The sequence below is a fragment of the Cornus florida genome, unplaced genomic scaffold (assembly GCF_030987335.1).
Source record: "Cornus florida cultivar Cherokee Brave unplaced genomic scaffold, ASM3098733v1 CherokeeBrave_3.0.0_Hap2_Chr10, whole genome shotgun sequence".
NCBI classification, from domain to species: domain Eukaryota; kingdom Viridiplantae; phylum Streptophyta; class Magnoliopsida; order Cornales; family Cornaceae; genus Cornus; species Cornus florida.
In genome coordinates, this window is record NW_026775580.1 from 40,293,636 (window position 1) to 40,300,010 (window position 6,375).

A 6,375-nucleotide genomic window follows, 5' to 3' on the forward strand; every position below is an offset into this window, starting at 1 on the left:
TTAAACTTTGGAAGAGTGTTATGTTGCAAAATTGAGCTCACTTGCTCAGTTAAAACCACTTTCCTTGGTGCTTGGCTTTTGTTCTTCCGCTTTTGGGTGCACAAGTCTTTTAAAAACTTAGCATAAGCCGGTATTTGCTTGATTGCATCCAAAAGTGGGAGATTAACTTTTACTTGCCTAAACATTTCCAAAATCTCATTGGTTTTAACCTTTTGCTTTTATTTCGAAATGGACCCTTTCAAGGCGCCCGGAAGTGGAGCTCTTGGCTCAAAAACATTTTCAAAATTTTTTGTTAAAGCCTCTTCAACACAAGAAGTTTTCAAATTAGGTTTCAATTCATTTTTCAACAAAACTTTCTCAACATCATTTTTCAAAACTTTCTTCAATGGATCATTTTCAAGATCACTTTTCAAATCTCATTTTTCAGCTTTCTGATTCATAAGATCATGCACATGCAATGAAGGAGGAATAGAATGTGAAATGGGATGGGTGATAACTTGTGGTTGCACCGGTTCACTCTCTTCATTGGTCAAATCTACTTGATTATCCACAACTCTACCACTCCACAAGGTGGTCACCGCATTAACATGTTCTATGGTACACCCCTCTGATAAGGATTGGGTTTCCACAACACATTGTTGCTTAGGCGGGGCATTCATAGGCATCTTTCCCTTCTCTCTAGCATTAAGAGTGCTAGATATTTGCCCTACTTGGGTTTCTAGCTTTGCAATAGATTGAGAGTGAGAATGAAGCAATTGTGTGTTTGCCTCTAGAGTGCCCAAAGCATTTAAAACTTTCTCTTCAAAGGCGGGACTTCTAGAATTACCTTGGGAATATGGTTGGTTGGGAAAATGAGAATTAGAGAATTGATTCCCTTGTGATTGGTATAGCCTATAACCTTGGGATCCTTGGTTTTGCATTGGAGGTGGAATATACTTCCCTTGAAAGCCGCCTTGGGGAGGGTTTGAGCCTTCCCCTTGGTTTTTCCACGAGAAGTTTGGATGATTTCTCCAACTTGGATTCTAATTAGTACCATAAGGATTTCCTCCTTGATTCACAAAAGTTGCATTGACTTGCTCATTAGGTTCACTTTGCACTTGTCCATTAGGACAATGAGAAGTAGAATGAAGAACACTCGAACAAGTCATACAAAATTCATTGGATGCAGGATGAGAGTGGTTAGGAAAGGAAGATACTTGGTTCACCGAGTTTTGGTTAATCAAGAATTGATCAAACCTTTGAGTTAAGGATTTCATCTTGGCGGCTATCTCATTAGAATTGGCGATTTGATGTAAGCCAACACTCTTCCTACCTTGTGTATTTCTACCCTTCTTTGAAGACAATTTTCTATGCAATGAATTCTCACTCATGCTTTCATAGAGACGCCACACGTCATCCTCATGCCTATCAATGTAAGAACCACCCATGGAAGCATCAACCATGCCCTTGTAATTGTAATTGCCATTTGGGCATGTCATGGTGTGGACACTTCCTAAGCAATTCATTGAAGTGTTCCCATGCCTCATGGAATGTTTCCCCATCCCTATGTGTAAATTCTCTAATTGAAGTTCTCATGGCATTGGTCTTAGAAACCGGATAGTACTTCTTCAAAAACTCTTGTTGCATTTCTGCCCAAGAAGTGATTGAAAAAGGCCTAAGATTGTTAAACAATATTTTGCCTTGTCTTTAAGGGTGAATGGAAAAAGTTTAAGCCTTAAGACTTCTTCCGGCATATCCGTGTATTTCACGGTAGAACAAACTTCAAGAAACTCATCCAAATGCTTGTAGGGTTCTTCACTTGGAAGTCCATGAAAGTTAGGAAGCATTTGAATGGTTTGTGCTTTAATTTCATAATGGTGTGCTCTAAATGGTGGCAATTGAATGCATGTGGGTTCATTATACTCATTTGGCATATAATGGTCTTTCAAAGCAAGTGGTGGGTTAGCAACTTGAGGTGCAACATGAACACCTTGATTTTGAATTCCTTGATTGATAATGGGAGGTTGTGGAGCATACATTGGCCTTGGCATTCTGAATAGAACTTGGCCTTATTGTTATTGAGGTTGGTGAATGTATGGCCTTGGAATGCCTAGTGGTACTTGCATGTTCTCATTATGCACATTAGGGTGGAGGATACCTTGTTGGTCTATGTGACCAAGGTCCTCAATATGATCATCATTATGGTCATCCATTGATAGGTTGGTTCTATTTGAACTTCTTCTTCCCCTAGGATTTCTAACGATTGATTCAAGATGCAAATCAAGAGGGACAAGAGTTGGTCTCAATGAACGAAGTCCATGCATGCACAATAACAAACAAGCAAGCGAAACAAATGAACAAACACTTTGCCTTCACAACAATGCAATTAAACTTCCCCCACAAACACAATTCCCATGTTTAAAACAATAATAATGCAATGACAAGAAAAATGCCTCCACGCGGCTCACGATTTATCTATAAATGAAATGCAATGACTCCACGCGGGCTTACGATTTAACTAAGGAGATTGAGTCAAGAAAGTCTCACAAAGGTCCTATAACACTTCAACTCCAAATTTAGCTTAGCTTAGCAATTTTTTTTTTTTTTTTTTTTTAAATTTTTAGCTTTTTCCTTTATTTTGCTTTGTTTTGCTCCTTAGCTTGAATGCTCCTTTACTTGGCTTCTCTCCAACAATACACCTTGTCAAGTAAGAACAAACACAATAAATAACCAAAAAGAAAAATGAAATCAAAGTAAAGTAAAGACACGATCAAAAGAGTACTAATCCTAATTGAATTCCACAAATTCGACGTTGCCTAATCAAATCAATCAATCCCCAGTAACGGCGCCAAAAACTGACTGGTTCTGCCGTGATACCATCAAGTTTGGAGAGTGTGCATTAAGGTGAGGGCCAAGTTTTACATTTATAAATGCCTCTACTACCTTCACTAAAAATATAGTTAGGGCAAGTAGGGATCATCCCAAGGGATTGTGAATGATGCAAAATGTCGAATTGGGTTGTGGAATTGTAAATTGGGTTAGTAGGTCGAATGATCAAACAAATGGAGTTTAAACTAGAGAGCAACTAAATTAAACTAAGTATGAATGCAATAAAGAGGGAGTTAAAGAGAGAGAGAGAGAGTTCTTAGGGTTTAGAGATCACCACCAAGCAATGCATCTCTATACCGTTAACAAGTGACTAATGAGGGTAAGGTGTGTTGCAATATTGGTGTGTGTGTGTGTGTTTGGTTGATTCAATAAGCAAAGATGACTAATTAAGCATGTATAGTCTAAACATCATGTGAAAGGCACAATATATCAAGCAATGAAACATATATTATCTAAACAACATGTGAAAGGCACAATAGATCAAAACAAGCCATTAACCTTTCATTAAGCTCACAATCCAAACATACCACAAGGTTAGAGACATATGCTGCTTGCATTCAAAAGCATGGAACATCAAACAATAAGCATGGATTGTCCTCCCATTTAACACTACACTACAACTACACTATATCTACACTACTAGCATGAAAATAAACTAGGGGAGAGGCACAATCCATCAAGGAACAAGTATGAACCATCAAAAAAATCACAAGAACATTCTTTTTAGCACTATGTTTTGACAACTTCTAGATCTATAGCATCAATACACATAGACATGCATTAATAACACAAAATCTAGAGATAAGCACATGAACATCTATCCTAACATACATAGACATATAGATAGAATGAAATGATCAATTGAAAGCATTAGACTACATAAATCATTGAATAAACAAGATCTATATATATCAAAGTGTCAAAACATTAATTACAACACTAATCCCTCAATAATACACAAGATTAAGGTAAAGAAAGCATGCTTGGGGCTAACTCTAACCCCAAGAGGATGTCTAGCCACTTATTTTAGTGCTCCTCCAACCCTCAAGGACTAACTCTATGGATGAAATCTGCTCCTTGGAAGATGAAAGGCCTCCAATAGTGTCTCTAGCCTCCTCATCCTCTAAACTTGCCTCTAAGGTTGTCTCTCTAATTCTCTAAAAAAAACTCTCTCAAAAAGTGCATCATATTCCTTTTATAGGTAGGTCAAATAACATACAAAATGAGCTGGGGTCGTGCACACAATATTCCCCAATGATTGGATAAAGGACAACTTTCAATGAGCTGGAATTTAAACTTTTCGTACTAGAGGAAATTCGATCGATCAAACCTTGGACTTGGATCGATCGAACTTGCTGAGATCCATCGAACTTAGGCTGGATCGATCCAACTGGTTGAGCTTTTTGGGAAAAGACAAATCCGAGATATTTTAGGGGATATTTCTGGGAAAAGGACAAAAGTGGTTAGTGGGTGGTACAGCTGTGGATATGATCAATCATTTGAATAAGGACAAAAGTGGTCGATCGATCGAAGGGTGGTGTTGGATCGATCGAACTTTGGACTTCCTACTTTAGGTCAAGGTTTGGATCTATCTTGAAGTGCTGAGATCAATCAGTGTTCGATCGATCGAACCTTGAAGTTGGATCAATCGAACTTTGCTGCTTTCCACCTTTGGCTTCATTTGCTTCTTTCTTTCTCCACTTTGCTCCTTTCTTCGTTTAATCCCAGAATTGTTTCAATTAAGCTCTTATTTGGCTTATTTTCGGGATAAATGCCTGAAAATGGAAATAAATTGAAATCAATCTAAAACGGTAAAATAAGATAGATAAAGGTTATAGAATACCCAAGCTTAACGGGTTAAAATGCACACTTTTCAGCGCTCATCATAACACCCCCTACCTCAATTTGAGATGAAATCTCAAAAGCCCATCGAAATAAAAGTGCTCCGAATCCGATGATACCGAAGGGTTTTGTCGGGGACAACACGATGTAGAAGAATCCACATGAAGGCCCATGAAAATCACAACTTGAATTCAAACCTGAACTCAAGAAATGGTCGAAAATGGATTCTAATAAGGGCATAAGGTAGAACACGTCGAGGGGAACAATAAACGTTAAGGTCGAACACTTTTCATCAAGGAAAAGTGGACCAAAAGAGGAGAGAGATGATGGCAGCCATGGCTGCCATGGATTCCGGCCAGAAGAGAGGAGAGAGAGAGAGAAATCTGACTTTTTCTCTTTAAGTCCCCTATTTATAGAAAATCTCAAACAGTGCCCCGAAAGGGCTCCACTGGGTCCGGAAAAGTGGATTTTTAGCAGATGCACTCAAATGGCAAAACTCCATGAACAAAAAAGATTTAAAATAAAAAAATATGAACAACAAAAGAAACGGAGTCAAAAACTGAGTCTCGAGCAGAAAGTTATGCCCCGAACAAGTTCGGTTGTAACTAGGGTCAGAAACTCTAAAACTGGAGAAAAATGGTCAGGACGGAATTCTATGAGTACATGACTCAACAGAATGTGAAAATGAGTCCCGTACGAGGATTCAGGCTACAGACGAGGTATTTAGTAATAACTTTTGTTAATTGCACAACGACCCCTACAAAAAGGGTTAACTGCAAAACTGCCCCTGAATGAAAATATCTTCCAAAAGATATTTTCTTAGATACCCCTGAAATAAAATATCTTCAAAAGAAATTTTGAAAAACACCCCAAGAAAAGAAAAGAATTCCAAAGAATTGTGCATCCATGCCCCTATGGACACCGGGAGTAACAAGAGTACTTTCTTGCAAAAGTAAAGATACGTATTTTGAGGAAACCACTGAAGATGAAGATACGTGAAGTTAAAATCCAACTTTGAGCATGAAAAGTGAGGTTGTGCCAAAAACTGGCAAACGGGGAAAAGACAGAATAGGAAAAAGACGAAATAGTGCATAGTGTCGAAAAAACAAAAAAAGTGGAAATGACTCGGTCCTCAAAGAAAGTTGTCAATCCATGGAAAAGAGTCTCAGAAATCATTTTCAAGCACTCGAGATGACACTAAGCGACAAGAAACAGAGTTCAGAACGGAAAATTAAACAGAAAAAATTTATCCGTAAAATTTCAGAAAAAAGGAAAGGAAGGAAAATTTCCAGGTCGTTACACTCATGTTTTCAAAGGAAAAAAAAAAAGTCTCTGAAAATTCATTCTCAAAATATTCAAGCTAAGAAAAAGGTGTTTTCTAAAAAGAAAAGAATTTTGTGCCACCTAAGTTTTCTAAAGCTGTAAATTTGCTTAAGAAATAGGTAAAGAATGAGAGAGAATTTTAGGAAGTAAGAGTAAAGATTATGCGGATCAAAAAGACTAATTTGATCAATTTTGTGCCTGTTGAGTCCATGGAACTAGATTCCAAAAGGACTTCACCATCAAACTGAGTCCTATAAAATTCAGTGATCATGGCTTTTGCTTAAAAGAAAATTTTGTTGCCATTAGATCACTTGTTAGGGTTTGGTTAGGGTTTTGAGTTTC

At 37.7% G+C, this 6,375-nt stretch overlaps 1 pseudogene; it reads left to right on the forward strand.

Annotated features, from left to right (window-relative positions):
* Window positions 1-1,471: 1,471 nt before the first annotated feature.
* Window positions 1,472-1,570, forward strand: LOC132280335 (small nucleolar RNA R71; annotated as a pseudogene).
* The last annotated feature ends 4,805 nt before the right edge of the window (window positions 1,571-6,375 follow it).